The 20,202-nt window shown below is 41.3% G+C and overlaps 1 protein-coding gene across 1 annotated transcript in view; it reads right to left on the reverse strand.

Moving 5' to 3' along the window:
• The window catches only part of IL1R1 (interleukin 1 receptor type 1), a 71,806-nt gene extending 70,797 nt beyond the window's left edge, over nt 1-1,009 (reverse strand). The window contains exon 1 of the mRNA XM_025463527.2: nt 679-1,009. The gene's annotated coding sequence lies outside the window, so the exon portion shown is untranslated. The remainder of the gene's footprint in view (nt 1-678) is intronic.
• Between the last annotated feature and the right edge of the window lie 19,193 nt (nt 1,010-20,202).

The following is a 20,202-nucleotide window of genomic DNA, read 5'->3' on the forward strand; positions in this document are numbered from 1 at the left end:
TAATCTTCTCAGAGTTTTTCCTTACAGCTCAGGGTGTAACGTTTGTAAAGCCTTGGAAAGTAACGCTTGTGCTTTTAAGATGACAGTTTAAGCCGTATTGGAGGAAGCGTGTCCGAGCACTGCTACTACAACGCGTTGTAACTTTAACTGCAGCCAATGACACCCACGGTTAATAGTCACGCAATGCCTTGGGTCAAACATCGGGCCAGATTGTGCCCCTCTAAGACTGACAAAGCTTGATGGAAAGTGATAAAATAAGTCTTCGTTCTAAGATCAGCAACAATATTTTTTAAAGATTCTTATCTACAATACCCTCCCCTTGAACCTCACGATTTACCCAAAGTCACGCAACTATTTATGGCTTATAAGTAGTGCACGGCTATAAAATGTATTTCCCATATCTTTCACCGTTAATCTTCCATAGAGTAAAACATGCATCATCACAGCTGATCTTTTAATATAACTCACAGACACATCTTAAGGCTGAATATGCCTACAGAGCCGCATAACACCAAGAAATTCTTAAAATCCTTTTTTCCACAAAGCAGCATAACATTATCAGTTTTTATCAAATTCCATTTGTCTCTCCAAAATACTTCATCCATGTAGAAGTAAACAAAAAAGAGAACGAGGGAAAATTACAGGAACAAAAACCAGAAGTGCAATTAATCATCTTACCATCTCCTTTCTTCGTCGTGGGGACATTTGGGGATGGCTGGCGTCGCGGGAGGCGATGACTCTGAGGGTAAGCCCGCAGCCTTTCTTCCCCCAAATAAGTCAGCTGAGTGGATGTTGGTTCTTAAAAACAAAAGTGCATTCTGAAGTCAGCCCTGGATAGACTTGCTAATTCCTCTTTTCTTTTCCCAAAGAGCTTTGGGTCTGGTCCGTGCAGCAGGAGAGTGTCCCTCACATCTTGTCAACCGACCCAGTTTTACTGAGGCTGAAAGAAGGAGACAGTGAGTGACGTCTGTGTCAGAGCCTATGGGGGCTTTAATCCTCAGCAGTGACACATATGGGGAGCTATGAACAGGAAACTCAGCGCTGGGCAGCCAGCCAGAATCATTCCGAAAACGTGCCAAACTCTTACGAAACACCAACACGCTTTACCGCACACTTGCACCAAATGCTTCACAAGCCTGGGTCTCTATCCCCATGTGACTTCGTGTTAGCCCTCGACAAGGCTTGCCAGCATGTCCAGCCTGGCAGAGGTCCCCATCTGACGAGTCAAGGCCGCCCCCTCAGTTGCCAACCTCCAGGTCCTTCTTGTAACGACAGCCACAGACCCGAGCCTGGAGGACCCTTCGCTTCTTTCCATCTTCCAGCCCTGGGCCTCGGGGGGTGTGCCCGGCGGCCTGCCCCGCGCCCTGGGAACCCCGCCCGGCTCTCTCTTGTCAGGGTCCTGGAGGCGGGGGACCCAGGGCTCAGGTGATGACCGGGCAGGGGCAGGCAGGAGGGGAGATGACGAGAACCACCTGTCCGGCTGCCCCTTCGCTCCCTGTGCTTGGGCCCCTCCTCGGCCCTGCGTTCAGATTCATGTCCTTCACATGACACAGGGTCCAGCTTTGCACAGCGCTGCTCAAAGCCCCGCAGCAAGACCAAACCTCCTATTTTGGCCTTCGGATTCCTCCACCCAGGGCTTCAACATGCCTCTCTGCCTTGTTCCCCCTGCCCTTTGCGAGAACCCCTGCTGCCCGTCTGCGTGACCACCCACCGACTCTGGAAGACACTGCTCGCACCTTTGTTTGCATGTGCTCTGCAGCCACCACCCTCCCACTGGCCCTCCTTATCCCCTTGAGTGTGACGACACCCACATGCACATTTCCCCCTCCTCAGCGCCCACTCTCCGTCCTTCCCATCCTTCCCACCACGCACTCAATCAAACCCCGCCTCCCACTCCATCCTGGGGTGATTTTTCCCACTCGGCACCTGTGTCTTGCCTTCATAATAATAACAGAAGGCAAGAGTGGTCACTGATGTGTTGGGCATTTTTCTAGAAAATTTAAATGTTTCAGAACCCTTCTAGAAAAAAGTCTAAAGGGACCCCTGGGTGGCTCAGTGGTTGAGCATCTGCCTTCCACTCAGGGCATGATCCTGGGATCCTGGGATCGAGTACCCTGCAGGGAGCTTGCGTCTCCCTCTGCCTGTGTCTCTGAGCCTCTCTGTGTCTCTCAGGAATGGATAAATAAAATCTTAAAAAAAGAAAAGATAAAAGTGTAAAAAAAAAGTGTAGAAAAAATAAATACCTTCCTTGAGATCCCTTACGCTGACAGGGTGGAGCCCAGATGAGCCCATCTGGCACTGCTCTTCACTTACCCAGAGCCAGTGCTCTCCTCTCTGGGAATATATGGACTCAGGGACAATGCAGTTTCCTCTCACTCAGTATCCTTTCCAGAGTGTGTCCTGGAATGCCTTCTCATTTGAGGTAATTACCAAACAGCCGTGATTAATTGGTAGATTAATGGCATTTAACTGAGATACCAAATGTTCTACTTTAGTCATAGGCAGGGATGTTAGCAACATTAAGAATGAGCAGAATGGTGATGAGGTTTAAGGCAACATTCCTGTAGCAGTTTTGCTGACATGTTTAACCTACCTACAGTGTGAGTGTTCAGGTCTAGGCCATCTGGTAAATCAACAGACTGTTAAAGACAAAACCCCAGGGAGAAAGCTGAGAAGACCCTCAAAGTTCAGATTAAACTTTCCACCTTTCCTCCAATGTGGAGTAGACATGAGCCTTGAGGGACTCACTCCATCCCCAGCTCTAGATTTGGCCCCACTGGTCTGAGCCAACCAGGGTCATCCCACCACTCCTCCCAAAGAGATTGTGGGATGGGCACAACAGGGCAAAGCCAGGTGGCAGAGCATCCTCCTGGCCATAGAAAGGACTCAAGAGTGGGCCAGTCAGAGCAAGGCTCAGGGCTTCCACCTGAGTGGTGGCTGGGGAGCCAGAGGAAAGGCATCTCAGAGGAGGGAGTCTGATCCCCTTACCTCTGCACAAGCAGGTTGCCATCTTTCTGCCTCCAGATCCTCCCTGCTCCTCCATCTCTTCCCATTCCCCTTCCCCTCCTCGCTTCCCCACCCCCCTTCCCCACCAGTCCTCTCCCTCCTCATCCTTGGCCTCCTTCCCTCTCTTTCTTCTCCTCCCATCCTCCTCCTTCTCCTCTCATCCTCCTCCTTCTCCTCTCACTCCTTCCTCCCGTAAAGAAAGAGAGAACGCCATCAGAGAGACTCTGAGTGCACAAGAAGAGGCCAATAACCAGAGGAGAAGCCACCGTCAGCAGTGGTTTGCAACTTCCAAACAAACACCAGCTCATGGGCTCCCAGACATGGCTGTTTCGGCCCTTTGAAACACACCAGCAGCTTCCAGGGCTGCTAGCCAGGAGTGATGGATGCTGGAAGATGAATGATATTTCATTCCAGAGAAGCTTCCGGCCTCCCACTTGGTGCAAGACCCTCTTCTAAGCATTTTGGAATTAATTAAAAAAAAAAAAAAAAAAAAAGACCTTGAAGACCCAGCCTTGTTCTCAAGAAGCTTAGGTAGGCTACAGATGCAACAATGGGCTTAAACTACCCCAGGTATTTGCCTCCCAAAATAGAAGCTCATGACCTGAATTTTTCTCGAATTGGTTTAGTTTATATCATCTTATCTAAACCTCCAGTAAAGGAGAGAGATTTCATTTCAAGGATTTTTCTGACCCTCTTTTCCACTCCAGACAATTACTTCTCCGTCCACTTTCCGTTTCTCAACAAGGAGAAAAAAACGTCAGGAATCTTCAATGTTTAGTTAATATGTGTGAACACACACACACATGCACATGTGCACACACACACACACACAAACACACACACTTCTGCCTGAGATTTCTCAGTTGTTTAGTTCCTCCACAGAGTTCAAAAAAACAAATAGTCATAGTTGGCAAAAAAAATTCAATACCAGAAGTTAGTGGAAAATCTCCAAACTCCCAGGGCCTTTATAAATGCTGGAGCATAGAACTCGCTGAGCCAGGCCCAGAGCTTTCACTCTTCAAACTATAAGAAACGTCATTATGAGTACACTTTTATCAGCAACATGGTGTCTGTTGAACCCCAGAACATTCTGTATTTATACTTAAGAGATCAGAAACAACTCATATATTTTCCCAGAATATTCTTATGGAAAAATTTACATATTCAGAATCGATTTGCATTTAAGAATATCTTTAATGTGTTTGTAATTCATGTGTTTCCTACACATCACAAATGATGAGAAAGAAGAATATGAAGAAGCACATGCAATCTCTTTGAGCATGAGCATGCGTGTGCATGCATGTGTGTGTGCCTGTATGCAAGCATAGGCATACCTGGAATCTAACCTTGGCTCTTCCCCCCCAGATGCTGTGAGTCCTTAAGAAAGGGTAAACCTCTGTTTTACAGTCCAGCAACTTTGCAATTAAATAAACCCTGATCCGGGCCCCACAAGACCTGAATGAAAGAAACTGCTTTAACTTAACCATTGTGGCTTTGGGGAAATCACCTCTCTGTATCTCAGTTTCTATATCTGAAAAAAAAAAAACAATGCAGTGTAGTCTAAGCCTTTGTTACATAAAGTGTAGCCATAGGCCAACAGCATCACCAGGGAGCACGTCGGAAATGCAGAATCTCAAAAAATAATAAAAATAAAAATAAAATAAAAATGTAAAAAGAAAAAAAAAGGAAATACAGAATCTCAGGCCCTACCCCAGAACTACTGAGTCAGAATCTACATTTTTAATTAAAGGTACCCAGGTGACTTGTGCACATTTAGGTTTGAGGAGCCCTGGTCTGCATGATCTCTGAAGTACCTTCTCGTGACATGTTCTGTTAGTTTAACCTTTGTTCCTTTAAACAGGAAAATTAAAACTTCATGCCAAATGGCCGCCTCGTAACCTTTGTGGTTAAGCCCTGGGAGAATCTGGTTTGATATTTGCATGTTGATTTCACTCTTGCTCCAGGCAACCGACATATAAACACATCAGATTGTCTCCATGACCCTTCCAGACCACTAAGCCCCATGGTGTCTTCCAGCTTCGTACTAAACCTCTTAGGAGAATGCCATCCTTTAATACTTCATACCTCCAGAGAGCTTCCTCATCTACCACTGGTTCAGCGGGGGTTGGCAAGTACAAATTAGTGAACAGGAAAGATTTTACAGAGCTAGCCTTGTAGCACTTAATGAAGCCATGATCACTAAGGGAAAATATGAATTGACTAAGAATGAGCCCAGCCTGGTGAAGCTCATTCAATCTCTTTGATGGGGTTATAGATGGGGAGATTCTGCAGAACACTGCAGACTCCATGAATTGAGAGCTCATGAAAGCATTTGAGTACCTCTTTCTTGTGAGCCAAATGAAGAATACAATTGACAGAACTGGGTACTTTCATAAACACCCATGCTCCGTGATAAATGAGTCAATCTAAAGAGTGGTCTCCAAGTGGAAAACCTCAGGTGCCCTATTTGGTCCCTCCTGGGAAAATGGCGGCCATGCTGGGTGAACACATGGTCATGGCTGACTCATCAGTTGTGGTAAGTCAAGAGTAGTGGAGAATGTGGGGAGGGAGGATTGGAAGGAATACATTTCTGCCCAAAAAAGCAAATTCAGGGTTAGAAAGCAGAACTGAAATCTGAAGCCAAAAATATTCTCAAGTGAGTATTGGCAAAAAGATCCAGAGGATGTAGAAGTGGATCTTGGTAATATTTCCAGAGGTCATGTATGAAAGAGAGGAGAGGGTCACAAAGTCAAGTGAGAGGCTGGAGTTGGAGCTGGTGGGCACAGTGCAAGTTCCTGCAGCCTAAGGGCAAAGCTGGCATGTCTACATGATGCAGGCACCCCAAGTTAGAATGGACTGAATATTCTCTGGGTGAGCAAATCAGAATCCCAACAGATCCCATTAGGAGGGAACCATAGGCCCAATCTCACAAAACAAAATTTAACAGAGACAAATGTAAAACCCCCCTCTCTCTTCTCAAACCTAATTTTGTAATTACAGGCAGGGCACACAAAAAACAGCAGCATTGATGGAAAACAAAACCAAACAAATGTGAGGGATCTCGATTGACTAAGATGTCCTCAATGAACCCCAAATGCGACCAGAAACTGCATGCTTAGCTGCCCTGGTAGAAGTGTGACTTCTATGATACAAGGGAGGATAGTCACTCCCAAGACAACACTCCAGAACAGTGTTTTCTAAACATGTTTCCCTTGTGACACTCTGAGGAAATGATAATGAGGGATTTCCTGGCCTGAGAAGACCACCCTGGTTCTCCTGTTGCCCCATAAACCAAGGGGATTGATATCTGCACACCTGGAAACCATCAGGCCATGCCAGGGGCCAAAGTATCCTACCTCAGAGATGGAACTAGAACAATGGGGCAGAAAGTTCTAGAAACCAGTCTAAGACCTTTGTAGCAATAGAGCTCTCAGCAACAAAATGGGCCAAATCCCAAGATGATGTGTTTGCCCCATCCCTGAAGTATTCAGACAAAGGCCACTTGGGATGGGCATGAACATCTAACAGGAATCCCTTCCACCATCTCTTCTTGGCCTTCTGATTTTTCTTTAGTATGTGGGTTGTTTTGTTCTGCTTTCATGGCAAATCATTGTCAGGCAGGGCATTTTCTCGCCATTCACAAATTGAAATAAGAAACTGAGGCTAAAAAAAAAAAAAGAAAAGAAACTGAGGCTAGTAATGGCAAATCCAAGTCTAGAATTTATTTTTTTAATTAATTGATTTATTTTAGAGAAATAGAGAGTGCACACGAGCAGGGGGAGGGGCAGAGAGAGAGAAGCAGACTCACTGCTGAGCACAGAGCCCAACTCCGGGCAAATCCTGATGTGAGCCAAAGTCAAGTGTCAGACGCTTAACCAACTGAGGCACCCAGGTGCCGCCCCTCCCAAGTCTAGAATTTAGATCTATAAACCTCAACCCCTTTCCTTGTTTTCTCTCTGGCTGTCCACTTCTGTGAACTTGGGGTACAGTTTTCAGTTCTTCCAGTGAATAAGGAATTCACTGTCCTTAATAAGGTAAGGTGATCTATTGTACTCGTTATATGTCAAGTTCTAAATGAGGCCCAGGCCAGTAAAAGTATCTGACTTCCTGTGCCATTAAACATTAGGTATAACTAGTTGGTCCTCAGTTGTTCTTCAATAGAAGGAAATACTGTTACTAAATCTATGGGAAGGTTCAAAAGGTTCTGATTACTACAGATTTTTTTAAAGTAATTTTGTTATTTAAAAAATACAACCACAAAAAAAAAATACAACCACAATACAGAAGACAGGAAAAATAAAGTTTTAAAAGTCCTTCATGATCTTGCCACCTATTTGCTGATAACTGTTAGCATTTTGGAATATTTCCACTTATTCTTTTTTCCCATGCACATATATCTTGGTAATCTCTCTCTCTCTCTTTCTCTCTCTCTCTCTGTAACCTGTGCCCAATGTGGGATTTGGCATGACCCTGAGATCGAGAGTCACATGTTTGACCAACTGAGCCAGCCAGGTGCTCCTCTTTGTAATCTCCTTTGATTTAACATCACATCACAAGCAGTTTTTGTGCTATTACATGGCTTTCATAATTATTATCTTTGGCACAAAATTATCACATATTGCATACCACCTCCTAACCTGACACATTTTCCTTTCTCTTAAGTCTTAGTTCCTTTTATGGCTTTTGTTTTACATTTAAAAATTAAACATATTTTATTCACACACTACATTTTAAAAATCTGGGTGGATGGACACCTCCATGTCATTCACAGTGGTTCTTTGGGAAGCAAGGAATTGTCAATAATCCAAGATTCCGTGGCAGCTGGGTGGTTCAGTGGTTGAGCATCTGCCTTCTGCTCAGGTGGTGATCCTGGGGTCCTGGGATCGAGTCCCACATCAGGTGCACTCCACCTGCCTGTGTCTCTGCCTCTCTCATGAATAAATAAATAAAATCTTTTTTAAAAAAATCCAGTATTGTTTTGCTCTTCATATTTGTCTGTCTGTTGTAGATGTCTTACCAAAAGTCTGTAATAGTTATAACAGAAACTTAAAAAATCTCTAGAATATGAAAGGCTCAGTCGCTACAAATGGAACCCTCGCATGCTCCTGCCCTGCCTGTAGCTGATACTTATACCATTGCACTCAGTACAAGGAAGTCAGTAGACCATGTATTATTTTAACTCAATGTCAGAAACCATGATGAAGTACCTTGGGAGGTGAGGGGGGGTGTGGCTGGAAACTATTGTGTTTATTATTCCTATATCCTCATAGATGAAAATTTCATGAGCAAAAACACATTCATTCTCCAGCTTACTGCCAACGTGGTTTCAGTCATAGAAATCACAATAATAAAGAGGTCCAAACTTACCTGTTGGATAACAGAAGGCTGCGGCACTATACTCAGTTCTTGACTCAGTTTCAAACCCTGTGGTTCTTTGTAAAAAGTAGTTCTCCTTGAAAAATCAGTTCAATTTCATTACTTCATCTCCAACTCCCCCAGTGTGAAGGAATCCTAAGTAATCGTGTTCCCTTTCCCTAAAGTCGTTATAAGTAATTCTTCCTTTAAAAATATTCTTTCCACTTCCCTTCAAACCTCCTCTCTGAGAAATTCAAGCACTAAGTGCCTAGAGGGATGATTCTTAATAAGACCTTCTCATGATACTCTCTCCTACTATTGCCAAAGGAGAAAAGGCCCTTACCTGGGAGGAGAAATCCAGGTTCTAGCTGCAATCCTGAAGTGGGAAGGGGCTGAGGCATGTGGAAAACCTTAAAGACATTGATAATGTTCTATTTCTCAGGTTACTTGGTGGGTTCTTGGGTGCAGGGTTTTTAAGTCAAGGCCTTTTTCATTACATCTAGCCCTTTGTAAACTTCGAGTATTTTGTAATTTAAAAATAATAAATGCCCCTCTCTTGCTGGCTTCCTTTTATTTTTTTAAGGCTTTATTTATTTATTTGACAGAGAGAGCACGAGCATAAGCAGGGGGAGTGGGAGAGGGAGAAGCAGACTCCCCACTGAGCCGAAAGCCCTATGTAGGGCTCCATCCCAGGACCCCGGGATCATGACCTGAGCCAAAAGGCAGACACTTAACTGACTGAGCCACCCAGGCACCCCTTGCATTCTTGCTTTTATGGAAAAAGAAAACAATGTTGAAGTGAAACCTCATCAGATAAAACAGAATTTATAAGCAAGCAGAATTTTTCTTCCTCACATATAGGTTGTGTCCTTTCCTGCATTCCTTATCATCACCGCGACCTCATTTTAACCCAGAAATTGTATTTTCCCCTATTATTACTACCAAAAAACTGGCATCATCTGCTTTCCATGCAGGAATTGTATGTATGTGACTCTCAGACGAAATCACTGGTTCAATGATGTGGAAGGAAGGACACTGTGGTAGAGTAAGGAGGTAAAATCCAAAGGGTAAATTCTTGGGAAATGCTGCAAAGTGGACCTTGGTTAGGTTTTGACATACGTATAAAGCTATGAAATCATCATTACAATCAGGATAGTCAATATACTCATCATCCCTAAAATTTTCTAAAACCCTTTTGTAAATTCATCCCTCCTGTCCCTCCCCAGGCCACTGTTGATCTGCCTTTCTGTTACTACTGATTAGTTGGTATTTCCTAGAATTTCATATGAATCGAATCTTACAGTATATCTTTTTGTCTATCTCTCATCACTCTGCATAATTGTTTTAAGATTCATCTATATTGTAGTCTGTATCAGGGGTTGGTTCCCTTTTATTGCTACATAGTATTCCATTGGATGGATCCACCACTGTTTTTATCTATTCCATTGTTGATGGACGTTTGGGTGGTTTCTGGTTTAAGGCTATTATAAGTAAAACTGCTATTGAACATTTGTCTACAAATCTTTGTGGGCTTTCACTTCTATTGGGTAAATACTTAGGAATGAAATACCTGAATCAGATAGTAGGTATATTTTGAATTTGAGGGGAAACTACCAAATCGTTTCCCAAAGCAGTTGTACCATTGCAAATGCTTGCCAGTGGTATTTAAGAGTTCTGTTTCTTCCACATTCTCACCAGTACTTATTATGATCAGTCTTTTTAATTTTAACCATTCTAACAGATATTTCCCGAAGAACTAATGATACGGGACATCTTTTCAGGTGTTTTTTTTTTTTTCCAGCCATATATCTTCTCTGATGAAGCATCTGTTTAAACCTCTTGCCCATTTTCTAGTTGGATTATTTGTTTTTTTACTATTGCATCTTGAGAGTTCTTTATATATTCTGGATACAGTCCTTTATCAGACAAGGGATTTGCAAATGTTTTCTCTGGCTCACCTTTTCTTTCTCTTGAGTAGCTTTAAAAGAGCAGAAAATGTTTAATTATGATAAAGCCCAATTTATCAATTTTTTTCTTTTATGGATTGTGCTTTGGTCATATATATCTTTGCCTAACCCATGATCACCAACATTTTCTCATATTTTCTTCTAGAAAGAAAGAAAATATGAAAAATTTTTTTAGGTTTTACATTTAGTTCTATAATATATTTTAAGATAATGTTTGTAGTGGTATGAAATGGGGATCAATATTGCTTTGTTTTTTGGCGTGTGGGCTTTCATCTCAAATATGGATGTCTAATCATTCCAGCACCACTTGTTGAGAAAATTATCCTGTCTCCAATACCTTTATAAGTTTTGTCAGAAATCAGTCGTCCATATGTGTGTACTTCTAGTTTTGCACTCTCTATTCTGTTCCATTGATCTATTTATCTGCATTTATACCAATATCATATTGTCTCGATTATTGTAGTTTTATGATAAATCTTAAAAACGAGCAGTTCCTGATATGGTGATGAGAAAGGGCTCTGGCATAGGGAGAGGAGGTGAAGTTCAAAGGTTAGGCTCTTAGTTCCTCTGCCTAGCATGTGTGTGTGTGTGTGAATATATGTGTGTGTATCTGGGTATCAGAGGACTACTTCTTTGCTAAATAAAAATTTTGCAATTTTCTCAATTTTGCAATTTCCTTCTACATATCTCCACTGTTAGTCTTTAATAGCTGTTTCCATAAAATCAATCAAGTCTAAAAAGTGTGCCACCTTCATCCTTTTGTTAAGTGTAAATGCAGCATCTCCTAACAGACATAAACTGATTTGCATTCATGTGTCCAGCTCCTAGATTCTTATCTCTGAATATAGTAATAATGCAGCCATTTCCTAGATTCAATATCCAGTACCAATGAACGTTCAAAAGTTTGATAGGAATGGGTTCACAGCTTTTCTTGGGTAACCATGTGGCAAACCAGGAGGCCTAGTTGATTAATTGCTCTAGCCATAGAGAATGCATTATCTTGCATAATGGTTTCTGTTTGTTTGCAAATGACTGATCAAGAGTTAGTATCCAAAATCTATAAAGAACTTATAAAAGCCAACACCCAAAAAACAAATAATCCAGTTAAAAAAAATAAGCAGAAGACACGAATGGGCATTTTTCCAAAGAAGACGTGCAGAAGGCCAGCAGACACATGAAAAGATGCTTAACATCATTCATCATCAGGGAAATGCAAATCAAAAGTACAATGAGATGTTATCTCACACCTGCCAGAATCAACAACACAAGAAACAACAGGTGTTGGCGAGGATGTGGAGAAAAGGGGAACCCTTCTTATACTGTTGGTGGGAATGCACACTGGTGTAGTCACTCTGGAAAACAGTATGGAGATCCCCCCAAAAGTTAAAAATAGAACTACCCTATGAGCCAGCAATTGCATTACTAGGTATTTACGCAAAGAATACAAATGTACTAATTCAAAGCAATACATGCACCCTGGTGTTTACAGCAGCATTATCAACAATAGCCAAATTATGGAAAGAGCCCAAATGTCCATTGACTGATGAATGGATAAAGAAGATGTACTATATATGCATATATAGTGGAATATTACACAGGCATAAAAATGAAAGAAATCTTGTCATTTGCAATGACATGGATGGAACTAGAGAGTATTATGCCAAGCAAAATAAGGCAGTCAGAGAAAGACAAATACCATACGTTTTGCAAGATCATGTGTGGAATTTAAGAAACAAAACAAACAAACATAGGGGGCTGGAAAGAGAGGAAAACCAAGAAATAGATTCTTAACTAGAGACAACAAACTGATGGTCACCAGAGGGGAGGTGGGTAGGGGGATGGGTGAAACAGATGATAGGCACTTGTGATGAGCAGGGGATGTTGCATGGAAGTGATAAATTCTTCATCTGAAACTAATACTACGCTGTATGATAACTAACTGGAATTTCAATAAAAACTTGGAAAGTTTTGGAACTTGGAAAAAGAGGTTTTTGTTTGTCTTCTTGCTTTATTCAGTTTTCTTCTTTTGTTCTGCAAAAGGGTTTAACAGGGTTTTGCTAGTTTTCTTAGTAAGATGAGTTAGATTGGGGGCATTTTCTTTTCTGTCCCTTAAAATAACTGCTCTCTCTTTTTTTTTTTTCATTTGGTCTTCAACTCAGTCTTCCCTTCCCTGACCACATTTAACACCTACCTGTCTTGGGCAGTTGGGGTCACAGAAACCTAAATCCCTGCATAGGTTCTACATTTCATTACTGGAATCACAAGTCTGTCATACCAAATATTATTTTCTCATCAACCTCTTTGTGAATAAAAGGTGGAAACCAACTACTGCAGCCTCTCATTCCAAAAGGCTCTCATTCTAAGATGTATCACGGAGAGATTTCAACCTCCTCTTGCTTCCCTTTATGTGCCCCTATTATTCAGATAAACCCAGACCTATAAAGCGAGACCTCCAGTTCTACAAGAACTGGTCCTGCAGGTGTGCTTCCTTGTGCTCTGTTCTCGAAGTTCATATGTGGTGTGCAAAGTAGAATTGCCAAGGCCATTTTTAGCACAGGTCAAAATGCTATTTAATTCATTAATGAGGAAATGAATAAGGAAGACCAAAAAAAGAGCGTTAAGAACACCGAGAAACACTGGGTTTATGTAATCAGTTGGAAATGAATATCAAGATGACATTGCCAAGAACTTCTGCTTCTAGGAAGGATGTGCTAGATGAAAGATACACTGGATCTTGCCACAGTAATTGGGCAAATATGGATATGCTTAAGTAGCTGTATTTTGGAAAACATCAGAGTTGTGAAAGCAATAGGAAGTCAAAAACACTTTCAGGGAATAGAGAACAATTTGAATATGAGCTTATGTTTTGCAGAACCAGCAGTTCCAGCCAAGGAGTAGCTCAACTAGGTGTCTCACCAGACAGCTCCTTACGCAAGCCAGTTTGAGTTAGACTGGAGCTGGGGACCTGCACAGAAGCCCCCCTGAGTTGTTCCGAAGTGATCTTCAATTTATTGTAATACAAAGATCTCCACCTATGGGCAGAGCTTTCTCCTATTTTTTTTTTTTTAACACACGATGTAGGCACTAGCATGTTGATATGGGAGACACACAACTGACTCAAAAGTGCCATGCAAGCCTCCTACCACTCCCCCCTAAAAACACTGAATATGGCTGCATGAACTAATCACAGGGAGATGGTCCTTGGAGATCTATCCCCTCCCCCTCCTTACTTCTATAATGAGTAATAAAAAATTCTTTGCTCTCCGCATTTCCTTGGTTCAATTGGATGCACCCCAAGTGGTGAGCGCCTGGAGATCGGTTATAGCAATGGCCCCAAATTTTCTGAAATTGTTGAACCTCATATTCATGAGGCTGAGCAAGTTCACTCTTCTGTAACCATTACTCTCCTGTAACATCAATGGGCTGTGTTTCATTTAACTGGTCTTCATTTCAAGAGGCTTTCCTGATCAGGGTTTTTCTAAGGCTTTCCTCTTGAGCCCCAGGCACCAGCCTACATACAGTTGTTTTTAAATAACCAGTAACTATGGTTTCAGGTACTTGAGGAAAATGCTTAAAAAATGAATCATCAGCAGAGTTCAGACCTATTCAACTGCTCTGATATTTCCTACAGACATTGGATCAGAGCAGCCCGAGATGGAGGAGCCCCTGTGCTTGTGTCAAGACCAGCTCAGGGTTTACCCTTGACCACTCAGAACCTCCAACTCTTCGATGGAAAAGGCACAGTAAGGATCACACACAAGGAGATGATATCGCTCCAGACTGCAGCACCTTGGACACCGAAGCAACTGGGGAGAGGGTGGTACTCCCCCAAAAGAAAAAAAGACTCTATTCTAGGAACCCTCAGTATAAGTCAGCAGCTGACAGGTAGGAAAGTTAGATCTATTCTGCATTTTCTTTCCGAGCACCCACTGAAAGAAAGCGTTCTCTGACTCGTGGAAATGAGTCAGCAGGTGAAGCCTACTCTCCTGATGCAGCTGCAGAACTTCTTGGAGTCCAGGGCAGGACTAGATGTCCCGAGAAAGCAGTCAGCATTTACGGCCAGGCTAAGTCATGCGCCTGCCCCACAGCAGCTCATGGTCCCAGGGGAGCAGCCCCCGCTGGGCCTCCGGATGCTTCTGACATCATTCCTGTTCTCCCCTGAAGCTGGCGCAGGTTCAAGCCCAACCCCTGACCGCAGCTCATGCAAAGCTCCAGTTCGTCACATGGTTAGTTATTAAAGACATTGGAAAGCACTAACGATCTCCAAAGGCCAGACAACTTTTTAGCCTGGACCATTAGCTTTTACTTGCACCTATCAAACAACATCTCCCGGCACTAAATCTCTGAAAGACAGAGCCCGACTGATGGCGTGCTCACTCAAAGCATGTCGGGAGGGAGAAATAGAAATGGTATTGCAAGGAAGGCTAGGACTCTGTCTCCAGGGGCAGAGACTCTGACTCCTTTGGTCAGAGTAGGTTGAAGAGGAAAAAGCAGGAAAACCAAGGCCTCTGTTATCACCTCCTGTTGCTGAGTGTGTTGGCCCCATTTCTTTAGTCTACTCTGATTCCAAAGCTTTACATCAAGTGAATCAACAGTGTCTGAAAACTTCAAGAATGCACTTTGATCCAAAGCATTCCGGATGCACTGCACATCCTTGGCTTCAAAACAAACAAGGCAACCGTTTTCGAGAAGATACGGTTAGTGTATTTTTTTCTCTCGTGTTTTCCACCAGAACGGAGATTGGGAAAAGAAATTTTCCAGAAATAGCATTCAAATTGAAGGATTGGATATAAAATGTCATGGAGGCAATACAAAGGAGAGGGAACCAGAAACAAAGATAATTATAAAACCAAAAAGAAATGGAAGAGGGTTGGAAGAAGGAACCGAAGGAGGAGAAAAAGAAGACAATGTGCGTGTAAAAAGACACGTGTGTATAAATGTGTGGGTAAATGGTGGGCTACCTGGCCTGCATCTACTGATTCAGAAACTCTGGAAGGGGCAGGGGCTGGGGGTCGGGTGGACCAGGAAATCTGTGCTTTCCAGTGGTTCTTTTCTTTTCTTTTTTTTTTTAAAGGATTTTATTTCATTTATTCATGAGAGACACACAGAGAGAGGCAGAGACAGAGGCTCCTCCACAGGGAGCTTGATGTGAGCCGAAGGCAGAGATGCTCAACTGCTGTGCCACCAAGGTGTCCCTCCAGTGATTCTGAGACAGGCTGAAGTTTGAAAAACACTGACCTGGAACATTCTGTGACCCACATTTTAGCTTCTTTAAAGGTGGGGCTGTGTTTTCTCTGTCTCGTGCATTCCCACAGTGTCCCAGGAAAGTGAGCCTTTAATAACCATGAGTGACTGGGTGGGCAGTTCCTATTATAGTCACGGAGGTAACCAGGACAGGAGCCCCTGGAACCACCCCTGGCCAGTGAGCCCAAATCCACCAACAACCTGACACCCCTACTACAACTCCCAGGGTAGCAGTGGCTTCCAACACAAGTATTCAGGCAGGCCCACTCGGGTTTTCACAGGAGAATCAAGGTGTCATTCACATCCAATTAGCCCTGGGCTTCTAATCAGGGTGGCAAGATCTCTGGGTTTCTTCCTTGGCAGGAAGCTGGATTACTCATTGGCAGGGGAGGTGCTTCCCAAACCTCTGACCCAAGATTGAGGAGGGCCCTGTTATTTCCTGTCCCTGGGTACAGGAGGTGAGTCTAAGTCAGTCTTTTTATTCTGCTATGAAAAACTTGATCATTTGCAGGGCAGTGGCTGAAATCATTGCATAGCCAGACTAACAGACACTCTAGCATGTTGTAGGATAGATTTTATTTTTGGTTCTTGGGAGAGGGCCAGAGAGGCCTTTGGATACTGTTCCGATTCTCCCAATCAGTTTCGATGAATTCTGCTTATTTCTACAGGATTCTTTTAAAACCTCTAATGCAGAGGTTTTAAAATGCAGAAATAGGTATTCTCATATACAAGTGGGTTCAGCAAAGCTTTACCAAGCTATAATTCACACACCGTAGAAGTCTCCCTTTTAAAAGTGTATGATTCCATGGGTTTTAGTATATTCATAGAGTTGTGCATCCATCAGCACTACCTAATTTCTGAACGTTTTCGCCGCCCCAAAAAGAAACTTCATGTGCATAGGTAGTCACTCTCCATTCACTTTGCACCAAGCCCTGGCAACCAGAGAACTACTTTGTGTTTCTATGGATTTGCTTATTGCAGACATCCCACATAAGTGGAATTAAACAATACATGTTCTTTTGTGACTGTCTTCTTTCACTTAGCATAATGAGTTCAAAGTTCATCCACGAGGCAGTATGTACCGTAGTACAAATTTCCCTTGCTATCTGAAAGTTCACTTTATACCACTTGGCTTTTGCAAAAGACCTACCTTAGCACATATTTTCACTAACTGAAAGATATCTAATAGGGTTTTTCACTTTTACGAAAATGGTAATTGATTCTTCCCCTTACATCATTTCAGCTTACAAAAGGTTTCTTAGGAACACCTGGACTTCATTCCTTTTCATGGCCAAATAGTATTCCACACAAGTATGGATGTACCACCTTGTGTTTGCCCCTTCATCACTGAATGGACATTTGGATTGTTTCTACTTCTTAGCCATAATGCATAATGTTGCTATGAACATTGGTGAATATGTTTGTGTTGTTGATTATGTTAGGTCTATATCTAGGAGTAGAATTATTGAGTCATATGGTAACTCTATATTGAATATTTTAGAGAGCTGCCAAACTATGTTAGCCAGTCTCAGTGAATTCTTGCCATCAAGGAATGAGTGTTCCAATTTCTCAACATCCTTACCAACATTTTATTATTACCTTTAAAATTTAGTCATCCTAGTGGATACAAGTTGGTATCTTGTTATGTTTTGCTTTACACTCCCCTAATGATTAATGTTGAGCATCTTTTCAAGTGCTTATTGGCTTGTTCAAATAGTTGTTTAATGGTTGTTCAAATCCCTGGTCCATTGTTCAATTGGGTTATTTGTCTTTCTGTGTTAACTTTTAAGAGTTTTTCCTTTTTTAAGATTTTATTTATTTATTCATGAGAGACACAGAGAGGCAGAAACATAGACAGAGGGAGAAGCAGGCTCCCTGCAGAGAATCCAGTGTGGGACTCAATCCGGGGACCCCAGGATCATGACCTGAGCCAAAGGCAGACACTCAATCACTGAGCCACCCAGACATCTAAAGAGGGTTTTTTTTTACATGTATGAATACAAATTTCTTTCTTTCTTTCTTTCTTTCTTTCTTTCTTTCTTTCTTTCTTTCTTTCTCTTTCTTTCTTTCTTTCTTTCTTTCTTCTTCTTTCTTGATACAAGTTTCTTATGAGATATGTAATTTGCAAGTACTTTATTCCATTCCATGAGTTATGCTTTCACTTTTCAAAAAAGCAACAGGTTTTTTTGTTTTTTTGTTTTTTTTATGATAGGCACACAGTGAGAGAGAGAGTGGCAGAGACACAGGCAGAGGGAGAAGCAGGCTCCATGCACCGGGAGCCCGACGTGGGATTCGATCCCGGGTCTCCAGGATCGCGCCCTGGGCCAAAGGCAGGCGTCAAACCGCTGCGCCACCCAGGGATCCCGCAACAGGTTTTAATTATGATAAGTACAGCTTTTCTATTTTTCTTTTGTTGCTTGGTCTTTTGGTGTCATAGCTTAGACACTATAGCTAAATCCAACTCATAAAGATTTATTCCTATACTTTCTTTTAAGAACTTGGTCATTCTTGCTTCTACATTTAGGTCTATGATCCTTTTGAGTTAATTTTTGTATATGGTGTGAGGTGGAGGTGTAAACTTCTTTCTTTTTCTATGGACATCCACATGTCCCAGGACCATTTTTTGAGAAGATTGCTCTTTCCTCCATTGAATTGTTTTGGCTCTTTTGCTGAATTCAGTTATAAGCATTTATTTCTGGATCCTCAATTCTCTTTCACTGATTTTTATGCCTAGATTTATGACACCATCACACTGAATATTGTAATTTTGAACTAACTTTTGAAAATTGGGAAATCTAAGTCATTGAACATTGTTTTTGTTTTATTTTCAAGATTGCTTTGGATATTCTGAATCCCTTGCACTTCCGTATGAATTTTATGATTAGCCTCTCAATTTCTGCAATAAAGGCAGCTTGGATTTTCATATATATTGTAATAAATCTGCAGATCAATTTGGGGTCATTGCCATCTTAAAACTGTTAAGTCTTCTGATTTGTGAATATAGGATGTCTTTCCATTTATTTAGGTCTCCTTTAAATTCTTTCAACAATGTTTTGTATTTTTAGTAAATAAGGCTTGTGCTTCTTTTAAGTGTTACTATTTTATTCCTTTATATGCTATTATAAATGGAATTGTTTTCTGATTTCATTTTTAGATTTTTTTAGTGCTACTATATGTAATCTGTTATTTTTGTTTATCAATCTTTTATCTTGTAAACTTGCTGAACTTGGTTATTAGTTCTAACAGTTTCCTGTGGATCCTTTAAAATTATCTGCAAATAGAAATACTTCCTTTCCCATATGAATGCTAATTGGTCTAGGTAGCACTTCCAGTACAATGTTGAATAGAAGTGGTAAAAACAGATACCCTTCTGTTCCTGATCTTAGGGGTGGATATGTCATTAAGTATAATGTCAGTTGTGAGTTTTTCAAGGATGCACAGTATCAACCTAAGGACATTCCCATCTATTACTAGTCTGTTGATTTTTCTTTATATTATGAAAGGTTGTTGTCTTTTGTCAAATGCTTTGTCTGCATCTATTGAAATGATCATGTGGTTTTATCCTTTATTCCATTAGTGCATTGTATTACATCGATTGAGTTTCAGGCGTTGAAACAATCTTGCATTGTTAGAATAAATCCCCTTTGGTCATGGTATATAATTCTTTTATATGTTGCTCTACTTGGTTTTCTAGTTTTTGCTGAGGATTTTGCTGTCTGTATGTACAAGTGATATTGATCTTCACTTCGCTTTTCTTATCATGTCTTTGGTTTTTGTATCAGGGTAATATGGGCTTCACAGAATGAGCTGTCAAGTGTTTCTTCGTCTTCTGTTCCTCAAAAGAGTTTTTTGAAGGATTGGCACTAATTCCTCTTTGAATATTTGGTAGAAATGAATATCCACTGGAACACCAGTAAACCATCTGGGCCAGAGCTTTTCTTTGCAGGAATTTTTTTTTTCCTTTCTTGCTGAGCTGGTTTTGGTAATGCCTTCCTAGGAATTTGTCCATTTAATCTAGGTTCTTTAATTTACTGGCATACAACTGTTCAAAATATTCCCTTGTAATACTTTTTGTGTCTGTGAGGTCCTTGGTAAAGTCTCCTCTTTCATTCTCGATTTTAACAATTTAAGACTCTCTTTTTTTTCTTGGTCAACCTAACCAAAAGTTTGCTCATTTTTCAGGAAACCGACTTTTGGTCTTGTCAATATTCTCTATTTAATTTTCTATTTCATTTATGTCTATTCTAACTTTTATTATGTACTTCCCTCTGCTTGCTTTAGATTCTATGTTCTCTTCATTTTCTAGTTTCTTAGGGTGGAAAAACAGGTGATTTATGTGAGAATTTTTAAAATATAGTCATTTACATTCCTATATTTCTATGTACTGCTTTAGTTATATCTCTTAAGTCTGGTATATTGTGTTTTCAATTTTTTGCACCTTAAAGTATTTTCGGATTTCTCTTTTAATTACTTCTTTAATTCACTATTTAGGATTGTGATGTTTAATTTCCACACATTTGTGAGTTTCTAAATTTCTTTCTCCTATCCATCTTTCATTTTGCCTTGTTGCAATTGGAGAACATACTCTGTATCATTTCGATCTTTTTAAATGCATAGATTACTTTATGAC

The sequence above is a fragment of the Canis lupus genome, chromosome 10 (assembly GCF_003254725.2).
Source record: "Canis lupus dingo isolate Sandy chromosome 10, ASM325472v2, whole genome shotgun sequence".
NCBI lineage: Eukaryota > Metazoa > Chordata > Mammalia > Carnivora > Canidae > Canis > Canis lupus.